Source organism: Bactrocera latifrons, unplaced genomic scaffold (genome assembly GCF_001853355.1).
Source record: "Bactrocera latifrons isolate USDA-ARS-PBARC rearing strain unplaced genomic scaffold, ASM185335v1 scaffold_227, whole genome shotgun sequence".
Taxonomy (NCBI): domain Eukaryota; kingdom Metazoa; phylum Arthropoda; class Insecta; order Diptera; family Tephritidae; genus Bactrocera; species Bactrocera latifrons.
Window position 1 is genome coordinate 316851 of NW_017535819.1, and position 12608 is coordinate 329458.

The 12608-nt window shown below is 38.9% G+C and overlaps 1 protein-coding gene across 3 annotated transcripts in view; it reads left to right on the plus strand.

Moving 5' to 3' along the window:
- The first annotated feature begins 787 nt into the window (after positions 1 to 787).
- Positions 788 to 12608, plus strand: part of LOC108968730 — a 171272-nt gene continuing 159451 nt past the window's right edge. The window contains exons 1-2 of one of the 3 annotated variants that reach the window (XM_018932929.1): positions 788 to 913; positions 2287 to 2493. The gene's annotated coding sequence lies outside the window, so the exon portion shown is untranslated. Of the gene's footprint in view, positions 914 to 1289; positions 2494 to 12608 lie in introns of all 3 variants that reach the window. The other 2 variants (XM_018932926.1, XM_018932930.1) reach the window with 2 other exon arrangements.

Below are 12608 nucleotides of genomic sequence, written 5' to 3' on the forward strand. Positions count from 1 at the left end.
AATCGAAGAATTACGCGAAATCGCATGGGGAASACATTTTTCACGGTTTGCCTTTTGTGTTTGTAGGCCCATGTTTGATGAAAATTATTTGAATGTGTGTTATAAGCAGATATATTAGCATTATGTTCCCACTTGTTAAGAAGTGCGTTTGTCATAATGTGCAGACGTAGATGTACATATATAATACTTATCCGTAGAGGCCGCTTTTACAACTTAAGTAGTGATTTTGTACGATAAACTGTTACCAACTTATCGAAGAGGAAATGTTGGCAAGAACTACATATTAGATGGACATATGTATCTGAAATTTTACAATTTCATAAAAAATTATTCACAATATTTCTTTGATTCACCTATCCGTTTGTAAAAAATATGCTGATCTCTAAACTTCGTTTGAATTTGCCATAAAAGTCCTTCGTCTGCTCCCAAGCAACCATTTAGGCACTTTGAAGTTGGCCAACACATACTCACCACAACTCAGCAGCTATGGTGGTGAGTAGCGTCGCTGCTAGAAACTGAATAGCCATRAAAAAATCTGTCGCCACGCCGAGCACCCGTCAMTTGGAGCGAACTCCACGGAAGTGCTCAAGAGCGGCAAAGCTCAAGGTGCGCTCAGTGCGCTCAATGCGTATGCGTTTTGGCCCGAAACCAGTTGGCATGGTGGCTAAGACAACAACAGCAGCAACAACGWGACTTCACGCAAACAGCCAAACGGCAGTGGCAAAGTGAGCTCAATGCCAGCTATGTGTGGCAACACCAGTTTCAGTAGAGRTTTCGATAGCGACATAGAAGGGTGCTCCACTCGAGACGAGTTGCCGCGCGTGAAAACGAGTCTTAAACAGTTTCTTTAACATAAGTCATAAATGCAATAAACGGCGAAGCAAACGAAAGAGTTCAATTAGTATATATGTACGTACGTATTCCTTCGCATAAGTTTATGTGTGTGTGTATGTGTGCAGACGCGTAGAAACCTTAAGTGAGTTTTTGTCAGTTTTGTGCGGATTTCTTCCAAAACTTTGCAGCTAAGCTTGAAGTCTGTACGTTTTGAAATATAATATTTTGCGAACACGCACACACACATACGCATACAAGTGCATACACCGTTGGAGCTATTGCGTGTGTTCTGTGTTCTGGGTGCACCAGTGAGCCCTTAGTGACAGTGACTACAAATATTCATCTAGTGAGACATTGAGACCCAATTGGCATTGCAAGTTGCGCACCTACACACACATACACGCCTCTGCATGCAACAATTAACGCTCGCGACAGGAAAAAAGTGCGACACACAGGCAAAGTGCAGCGGGCAGCTCGCTTATGGCGCCAGTGAAATTCGATTTACAAGTGACGATGCAACTTAGCAACAACAACAAAGCAACAACAGTGTAGCACACTTGGCCAGCGAAATTGAACGGTGGCCGTAAAACCGGTAAAAGCGGCATTTGAACCAAAAACAACAAAAACAAAAACMAAAAAATAYASACCCGACTGCAAGAACTTGTAGCGTAAGCGATATTCAGGGCTGAGTGAAAAATAAAAATAACAAATCACTTAAATTTAACGACCGTGGAACTAGTGCTGCCGCGGCACTCCAAATAATTATTACAACAACAAACGCCGAAGTAAAAGCAAAAGTGTAACTTTCCGCTCGAAATTGTAACTGTGTCCCTGTTGCATTTCCAAAATACACACATGTGTGCATGMATGTGTGTGTTTTCCGATAAAACTCACTAAAATTCTGCGCTCGTCCTACTCGTCGGCGCAGTTTTTTTGCAATTTACAGTTTCTGAAATTCCGAYTTCGTGCCAATTTCCCAGATATTCGCCAAAAACTGCAAGCATTTCGCCGCGAAGTCCAACAACAACTCAAACAAATGTAAAAGCGCCATAGATAGTTTAAATAAAAATAATCAAAACGAGATCAACGAACCAGAAACACAACAAAAACAATCAGCAAGCAGCGCGAGTTTCGGATTTTTGGCTTTTAGTTTTGTTTTGCCCACACACGCATACACACGCGCGCATATTTACATACATACAGCTGAGTCTGAGCGAACGTGCATATATTAGCCATTTAACGGTACTTTGCATACGACTTTATTTCGGCGTCGCTTGAAACAAATGCAAATTAATATCGGAAATTAGCACAAAGACGACTTGGCAAAAGTACAAACAATAGCAACAACAATCCAAATAAAATCGTTGAATCAAACATTAACACTGTGAGCTGCTCGAAAGCTTGCAATTTCACACAATTTCTTTAATAAAATTTTTTATTTAAATTTACTAGCGACTAAATGATTTAATCTCTTTACTAAAAAATAAATATTCATCAGTGTGAAAACATTAACGAAAATATTTTGCATGCGAAATAAATRCGATTCATCAAATCTATAGCCAACTAAACAAAAACGAAAAAAGTAAAACAAAAACAACAACAAAGCCAGATTTATCTTCATTTGGTTGCTGACACTTGGCGGCTTTGTTTTTAACTAAGGTGAGTTGACATTTGCTATTAGTAAATATTGGCGAACAAATGCCGTTACATATGTATGTACATAAAACAAAAATKAAAGAAACATACATACATGCATATGTAAATAATGTGGGTATAAATTGCTGAAGAAGTAAGATTTTTGAAAGAAAGTGACAGCAACTGTTAGTGCTGATATGGCACAGAATGTTGTTGTGATTTACGTGAGTACCTGCCAGCGAAGGCCTAACCTCACGGTGCTTTCTATTGCTAGAAGCAAGTAGATCAATACAATGCGTTGATCAGCGCCCCAAGACATAAATGCATTTTGCATTTAATTTTTGGTTCCAATTGGTTCGGGTGGATAGGGACACCCTAGTCAGCTTGGTCGTGTTCGAGGCCCATCTGAAACCTCTGTCGTACTTTGGGTCCGGCACCCGGCCGCAATGTGACTCCACATTGGACTGAAATTTTTCAACATCATTGCATGCATTTAGGTTCAAASCACAGCCACCACGWATMTCCACAAAGGGCCAAAATCAATGAGCAGATTGGAGGTACTAGGTTTAAATCTTTGGTCTGACTTTTGCTACTACCAGGTGAGTCCCCTAAACTCGATGACTGGTTGCATTTTGAGATGGCACAGGGGAACTTAATTAGCAGAGTTTCAAAATAGGCTACTCTTTAAGAAAATATAAGTTTCATTGAAATTTCAGATTGGTTATTTGACGCCAGGGAATTTTCTTAGATCTACTCCTGAAAACACTTTCAGCTGGCTTTTAAAAAAATGTGATAAAAACTATATATAGCATAAGCTTTATCTAAGAATTTCTTGAATCTTTCACATTTAATTACCCATTTAGATGATGTCAACAATTATTTTGGAACAAATAAAACCTATTAAATCCATATGTGTAAGAAATGATAGATTCCACTTTGACCCTATTCGTAGGCATTTGTTGATTTTGGAAACCAATAGTGTTGAGTATTCGACTTTTAGGCAGGACTTGATCGCGAACCTAACCATACCTGAAGGAACAAAAAATTCAAATTTAACTTCGGCCTGAAAATTTTTAATTTTCTCAACTCTATTTTTTGTATTATTCTTTTTCCGTTGTATGGAATTTATATATCTATTATTTAAAACGATAGCAAATAGTTATGTTTGGACTAAATCATCTTCATCATCATTAATAGTTCTTAAAAAAAAAAAAAATGTATTGAGTTTCTCATTCCGTGYTTAGGTCTGGACATAGAAATGGCACGGTTGGCCGGTTCTGCGGAAATTAAATAAATTTATTAGATATCTTTGTAATAAGGGCTTTAGAGTTTAAGCACTTACAGCGTTATTATTTTGCTGTGTGCCCAAAATTTTTTAAAACTGCTTGGCATTGTCGGGTCAAGCTCTCCMCTAATATCTGTCCCCGCCTTTGTGGAATTGAGTACCATKCCAAATCCAATTAACTGGCATCGATTCGAACGGGAATGGTTCTATGGTATTTTTGAGAATATTTAGGTAAATTGGTCCATTCTGCCATCTATCATTACCAATGGTCCACGCTGTACCAAGGAAAACGCTCCCCAGACCATTACGCAACCTCCGCCGTGCTAAAGTTTTTATAGTGTATCTGCAGTTATACGCCTGACACCTATTACGATAGACAAATATTTTTCCATCCGATCCGATACGGTTCCCTTTAGTTTCAGCGCTGCACAGAACCCTTTCTAAAATATGATGTCCTTTTTTAACAGATGTGCCTCTAGAGCGTTTTGTTTTACGCGGAGGAAACCTTGCATGCCTAAGCCCCATGTCAGCGGGGAACTTTAATCCGAACTAAACCTTGGTCAAGTATGACGGGTGCCACCACAGCTGTATGCATGTGTTAGTTAGTTAGATCTAACTTTCAAAAGACATGTATATGTTTGTCGGAGAATTGATTCCGCGTTTGAGTATACCTACTATAAATTGAAGCGATTCGACAAAATTTTGAAAAATCTGTCTAATTACCTAACTTACCAATGCACACACACACACACATTTATACATTTGCATGTGTGCGCATGCCACTTGATCGACGAAAGAACGGCCAAATAATTTGTAACACACCATTAGGTGGCCGCTTATAACGGTTGTTRTTGTTGTAACATGCGCAATTGCATCATCGTACAATGTTAATTAATCGTCTGGGCACTTTTTGCAATTATAACCGATTAGTTTGCATTTAACGAGCAATAAAATCCGAATAAATCGGAGGCCTTTGTTTCATGCTGAGCGAAGATGCGCGCCTCACAAAGCCAACAAGGCAATTCCAGTATCAAAAGATTATCTCTGGCATGTTGTTGTTGCACTTGTGTGTGTGTTGCATTTGAAAAATTGCTGCAGTATTGTCGGCAACTGCTGTTAATCCACTCCTGCTTTATGAGTGGGGTTGTGTGTGTGGCTATAATTTATCTGGTTGTTCGTTTATCTGCCGGGATGTTTTGCGACACGCTTAAAATGCTATAGCCGGCTATTGCTTCATTATTATGCAGAAATCACACTCGGCGCTTATGTAAGACACGGCGACGCGACGCGGCCCGATTGTAAACCAATTAATTGCCACACGTTGCACACTCGCCTTGCGATTTCTATGCTTGTTGTTTTTGCCGAATAACTGTTTCCATCTGATTTTGCCGAAATTGCTATTATCGAAGCATATGCTATTAATGTGTTGTTGCTTTGTTGGCTGTTTTTCATGTTTTTCGAAAAGTATAGATTTCTGCTTCGCATTTCGTGTTGTCGATCGCCTGCAACTGCTTAGTATGTACGAATGCATTTTGCAAATTTTCGGCAGCGTTTCGTTGTTTTTGCCTCAATCTGGTTGGTGGCGAAACGTAATGCGCATGTAGGCGCCATTTGCTGTTCACTTTCTCCTTATCAACACGATAGTTGACAAAATTTGATATTACAAACAGGTAGCACGCTGTAATTGGGTTACGTAACTCCTGCACATCCTGTTGGCAGCTGTCAAAGTGGGTTGAGGGTAGAACCAACATAGCCCGTCAGCAACATTGCGTTAATCAACCTGAGTTGTCAAGCTTGTTGGTGTTAGGAAGGCATTCCTCGTATAGGAGCCTTGTAGATACTACATTAATCAGAATTATAATAGAATTATAATAATTTCATGATGATCGGTTGGGTAGTTCTCGAGAAATMCTGCCTGTTTAAAGACGACGCACTTAGCCTAGGCTGTGTCTCYGAAACTGTTACTYGGATCAACGTGAAATGAAAAAACRATAACAAAAAAATCGAAAMACTTCCTTAAGGCGAAATTAATCTTTTAGGGGTTATAAAAATGTTTCGACGTGCTCAAATATATATATACTACATACCACATATGAACACCAATGCCTTTCAAACCATTTCATTTACAAGAAGCAGCACCTGAGCTAAAATCGAATGTGAATAAATAGAATAGAAATAGAAAAATAAATTTATTGCATTTGTTTTTGTTGTAGTGGGTGGTTTTCATTGCCGTTTACTAATAATAATTTAGTCGTGCCTTTTAGCATTTATGATGCGCATATTAAGTGTTCGTAATGGTGACTTTTGTATATAAACTTAGGTGTTTATTGCGAATTCACCGGTTCGGTAATTTGTTGTGGTGACTTCAGAATTTATAATTAAATATTGATTGCATGCAAGAGAAGAAAATGTGACTTTTTGTTGAAGACTTTTCATTTTCATGGCATTTGCAGTCGTTTTTGTCAATTAACTCAATGTCATCGTTGGAGCATTGACCACGGAGGTTACTGATGACGCCTTTGTGTTTGGTGTTGTTGTACAATGAAATGTAATGAAGATGTGAAAATGATTTTGTAATGAAGGTGACTTGCATTAAAGTTATTAAAAAACGTTTTTGTACAGTTTTTCAATTGCCTATGGTAAACGGCGATATGCAATGTCTAATGGCCGCGAAGGGCAAGAGAAATGTGTGACCTAGCGTAGATTTTTTWAAGATATTTCTTACTCTCTTATTTTTTGCTCTCTGAGAAGACTTTGCTCTGAACGAGAGATGTGGAGAGCCGATATCGATACTCTTTAATAATAATAGAGATTATCAGCTCAACATTTGGAGAGCTTAACGTGTCATAATCACGTGTCATTAAAATGCTATGGATGTAATTTTCGATCTATAGTTTTTCAAATGTATACTTATTGTTAAGGTCTCTCCCTGATATGCTGCCATAAAATCGAAATCGGATAAGAAACTTGCCTTTTACAGAAAATGTTATTAGTAACTTTTAGTTCAGACCACAAATCGTTTCCTTTCAGCTGCCATTGCTCTAACTTTTGCATCAGAAACTTCCAGTTAAATGTGGAATGTTTATTATCATTCGAAAGAAAATTCTTTGGCATTTATTTTTTTAAGATTATATCCATCAAATGTTGGCCGCGGCTATGTTTTTTCACGGCCATAATAGAGCGATGCGATGTCGTGTGAAGATCGAGCTTGCACAAGTTGTATTTCGTACACTTTCAATTTATGATTTCGACGTTAAATGCGTCAAGACGTTCCATACGTCAGTCCGAGTTGCTGCGAACGTCGCTGAATCGACTCTTCACGGTCTTCGTGTACACTCGCAGCTACGTTTGCTATATTTTCTTCACTGCGACTGAATGTGGTCTATTCGCTTGAATTTTATCCAATACTGAATGCTGGGTCTCAAAATATGTGATGGTGTTGCGAATAGCGCTCTCAGTAGGCCAATTATGTTGACCATAAGTGGAGCGAAGTGCGCGAAAGACATTCTTWACAGAACKTTAGTTTTCGTAATAAAGTTGAACGATTTGAAAACGTTGCCCAGGCGTAAGTCTTTCCATGACGAAATGCGAAATAAACCTGAACAAAAGTGAAAGAGAGCTTGACACGACTCACGAATCATCTGCCAAAAAACATGCTATTATACYCGCAATACCCGTTATATTGTATAATATTTTTACCGATATACTTCGTATATAGAGCAAAAGCAAGCAATAGAAACTTCAACTTATTTAAATTGATTTCTGTCTTGACTCAYAGCTCATATACAAAAGGTCTACCACTTTAATTAAATCGCTGTGTAATTAAGGCGCCAAATATTGGTGTTCCGAACGTGTAAAACGTCTTTAGAAAATCTTACGCCTTCATTTACAAAAAAACAAACAAAAAAACACATCCAACACCTAAACTTGCGCAACCTTGATAGCCTAGCGAACACTATTAATCTATGCCGCTTACACGGCAGCGGCTCCAATTAGTGCGGCTAGAATGGCAAGTGAGTGGTTCATGAAGAGAGCCAAGCAAACAAACAAATGGATTATGTAAACAAAGTTTGAAGTTGTCGTAATTAAGTGTCGGCCGGCAAATGTGGCTTATTACAAAACTTGCGCCAAACGCCAGAGTCCAAAAATTGGAGTTAATCTGTGGCAAATTAGAAAACAGCAGAGAAAATAAGCTTAAACACAAACACACACAGAGCAGGTGAGCCGTAGTGTTTTTGCTGCTGTAAGCCAATTGGCATTATATTAATCATCGTTGGACTTGTCATTTGTCAAACTCAATTGTAATTTGAGCCAAAGTGAAATTGCGAAAATCAGCTTTTTATGACAGAGAAGCAACGCCAGGAGCCAAATCCACCAGCAGCGCCAGGGAATAAGAAGAAGCACCACCTCAGGTTGCTCCAATGGCCGCAGGCTGTCCGCTCTTGCATTTGCCACTTGAAGACATCAAAAAAATTACAGCAGCAACAAATTGCAGAAYGAAAACGATAGCGAACGTCGCTTCGGCGCACAACCTCTCAGTTCGTCTGCCAGTGAGGCCATCGGGCAGAGGGGCGGTCGGACAGTCGAGCGGTCMAGCGGTCAAGCGCTCATTAGCAAGTGAATTRGGCTTGCAKTTGGCTTGTCAGKCAGCACGCATCGCTTTTTCTTCGCAGCTTTGAATACATTTGGCGTTGTTGTTTTTGTTGCTGCCGTTACACACTATTGTTTCGGCGGTTATTCAAATATTCTAATGACTTGGACTGACAGCTTAAGTGTGTGCCACACACACGATTGTCGATTGTCTTGTGAGCTGTACTAAGCTGGCAAGGCGCCGAGGGCCACTCCCGGCTCAGCGCTGCTGCGTGCGCTGAAAGCAAAAGAAAAARCACGAARTGCGACGTCAAAGAACCGCGGCGGTGAAGAGTCGACGCGCTATATTCGGACGCAAAATTAAATTGAACGCAACGTAACTTAACGCTCGATAGCGCATTTCTAAGCAATCGACAATCGACTCGAGGTTGAAGACCTCAGCGCACGTTTCTTGCAGTCGCTGTGAGATGCTAGCCATCGAGCCAAACACACGGTGTAGTCTATGCATGTGTCTGGATGTATTGGTGTGGCTATCTTTCAATTTCATTTCTTTGATTCCTTTCATTTCATCTCATTTATGTTGTTGTAGTTGTTTTTGTTGGAAACTAAGAAATTAACGAAAAGTAAGTTTGGCGTAAATGACCAAACATTTGCCAATCGCTTAGGTCCATTGTGAGAACACGCATTGCCAAATTCGATAAAGAGGAATGTAATCGCATTTGTGTGTGTGTGTGAATGATGTCAGAAGCTTTGGCAMGGAGACATGCTGAGAAAATGACAGCCAGCAGTGCTATGTGTGTCTAGTATTATTTCTTGATTGGTTCTTTCTTTGGTGTATTTTTAGCACAAATTCTTACCTAACATCCTCTAGGAGCACCAAAAAAGAACGGCGATTGCGTATTATTTGCAAAGATTGTTGTGTTTGTTAGAAGCGCAAATTGTTGCTTAAATGACAAGAAAATAAAAATTAAAATTTCCTTTAAAGTTATCGCCGTACACAGAGATTTGAAAATATCACACTTACAGGGTTTGACACCTCGAAAAGTTATGCTGAGTATTTGGTGGGTTTCAAAAGGAATCACTAATTCACTATGAGCTGCTCCAGCCTGCTCGAACGATTGATTCTACATTTTACTGTCACCAACTGATGAGATTGAAGCAAACAATCGAACAAAAAACGACCAGAATTGATCAACAGAAAGGGCTTTGTTTTCCATCAGGACACGGCTAGACCACATACATGTTTGATGACTCGGCAAAATGTGGAAGAGCTTGGTTTGCTCAGGTCAGTGTAGAACTTCCTTAATGGAGTAAAGTTGACTTCAAGAGAAGCCTGTGAAAAACTTGTCGCAGTTTTCCGACGAGAAACCAGAAAAGTTTCACACTGATGGACTAATGTCTCTAGCGGAAAAACTACAAAAAGTAGTCGACCAAAAATAAGTTGAGGTTGGATTAGCAATGCGAAAGGACTTTTTCGACTATCCAATAAACCCCGTTTCAAAGGAAGAAAAATTCACACATTCGTTAAAGCTGTAAAATGAATGTTTAAAAAGTGGTAACAGTAAATTAACAAGTTATATTTCACTTGCCGCATTTTGCTGCATGTTAGACAACGATACCAACTGCTAACGAGAGCTGCTGCAGCGTGCCAACAAAAACCACTAATAAATAGATTGGCTAGAAACAATTCGAAAAACGCTTATCACAGCAATAAAAACAACAATAAAACCATTTTAACTGCAGTTACAACAGCTATAATTGTTCACACACACACTCATGCATATATACATAAATGCATTTAGTTCAAACGCCGCTGAAAAGAAAATGGCTCATTGGCGCTTGCTACTGAGTCAAAAGAAAAACAAAAGCAACAACGAAAACAAAAACGAAAATTTATACGATTTTAAATTGTTCAAACACACTTGTACGCGCATGTGAGGCTTGAAGCTGCCCAACTTGTTACAGCTTCCTGAAATTGAATGTGAAAAAACTGAATATTATATTGTAATGGCATGTATGTGTGTGTGTGTGTCGCACTGTGTCTATAAAAAGCGAAAACAACCGCAATCAAAGTAATGAGCAAGCGAACAGCAATGAGCACAAGCGCGCAAACTAAGGCAAGCGCTGGTACGTACATACATACTTACATACATGTACGCAGAAAGGGCACCAAATAGGTATGTTTACAAATACTTGTTCATTCGCGTTGGCATGTTTCATATAAAAATTATTATTTCTTTTATTTTTAACGACTTTTGCAGGCACAAACACATACACACAAATACAGAGGAGACTCGCGCCTGCGCAGTTTTCTTGCGCACACCGACTCTAGGTACTTGAGACCATTGTATATGCTTATGCTTGTGTACTCATACGTATCTAAGACAGTAGGAAGCGAATCTAATCACAATTCCATCTTGAATTATTGCGCGCAAATATCGTTAAATTTCTGCTTCGTGTTTATGGATTTGATGTGCGGACAAATTTCTGGAATTTTTAATTTTTCTTGTTTATTAAATCTACTGTTGTGCTTGTTCGCCGAGAGTAGAGGTATGAAATGTGGTGGTGGGTTACTTTAGAAGCTCTGAAGCGCACTTGAGAAGCGTCTTACATTTCGTTATTTTTGTGTTGTTGGGTGTACTTTGCTTTTGTTTGGTGTTTGGCGCTTAAGTCTTTTGTTTTCCAGAATATACATACATACAGGGTAGTCCAAAAAGTCTTTTCGTATTTCTAATCAAACTTCAACATTTTTTCTTTTTATTTTTATAATGAACTTTAATGAACCAAAATTGTACCATTTTATTCGACCACTTTTTGTCATCTTCCGCTGGAGACATTATTATATCAGTGTAAAACTTTTCTGGTTTCTCGGCGAAAAACAGCGACAAGTAATTTTCACAGGCTTCGTTAGAAGCCAACTGTACCCCATTAAGAGAGTTCGGTATTGACCTAAACAAATGGCAGTTCGATGGTGCAAGATCAGTGCTATATGGTGGATGCATCAAAACTTCCCAGCCAAGCTCTTCCAGTTTTTTCCGAGTTATCAAAGACGTGTGTAGTCTACCGTGGTCCTGATGGAAGACAAAACCCTTTCTGATCAGTTCTGACCATTTTTTTCGATTGCTTGCTTTAATCTCATCAGTCATTGACAGTAAAATATAGAATCAATCGTTCGACCAGGCTGAAGGAGTTCACAGTGGATGAGTCCTTTCCAATCCCACCAAACACTCAGCMTAACCTTACGAGTCATATTTGATCCACTTTTCGTCTTCTGTTACGATTCGCTTCAGAAATGGTTCGATTTAATTTCGTTTCAGCAAAGAATCGAAAATATTAATTCGGTCTATTGAATTTTTCAACGACAATTCATGTGGTACCCAAACATCGAGCTTCTACTTATAGCCAGCCTTTTTTAAATGGTTCAAGACCGTTTGGTGATGAATGCTAAGATTCTTAGCGATGTCATGGCTGCTTAGGTGACGCTCCTGGTCAATCTTTTCCATAATTTCATCGATTTTTTGGAACGAAAAKTCGACCAGAGCGAGGTGCATCTTTCTCATCGAMATTTCYAGAACGGAAGCGAGCGAACCATTGTTGTGCTACACGAACTGATACAGCATCGCCTTCGTAAACTTCACAAATTTCATTGGTGGCTTGCGTGGTATTCTTCCATTTTTTAGAATAAATTTTAAAATATAGCAAATTTCATTATTATTTTCACTCACATTTGAACAGCTGTAACTTTTTTTTAACTTTCCCGAATTTAWTTTTTTTTTGGTTAATTGAAGTTTAAGATCTCGCCTTTTCAACACAGTATGGTATGACACAATATGRCTGGYAGCWCTGGAGATATACGACTGCAACGACATTTATTGACAAAATACGAAAATACTTTTTTGACAGCCCAATATATGAAGGCTTTTCAATTGTTTTGCAGGCAGGTTATGAACAAGTGAAATTATTTATATGCTTGTATATATAAGTCTAYATATATATGTATTTAAACAGTATTTTAGTCATCGAAAAAATTARCTGAAAGTGCGTTGTTGCATGCAACACGTGATGTGCGCATAAATCTTACGAAAACGTCTTGCGCTCGCGTTTTTGTTGTTCTTCATTATCTTCCCCGGTTTGGGTTAAGTTTATAAAAATTTAAAAGAAAATGTAAAATATAAAATGTCGAAGGGCTTAAGTTGTTGGCCTGGCTGGCACTTGCCATGTCTTTCGTCGTACACAAAGCGAAGCACACACCTTGCCAGGTCGC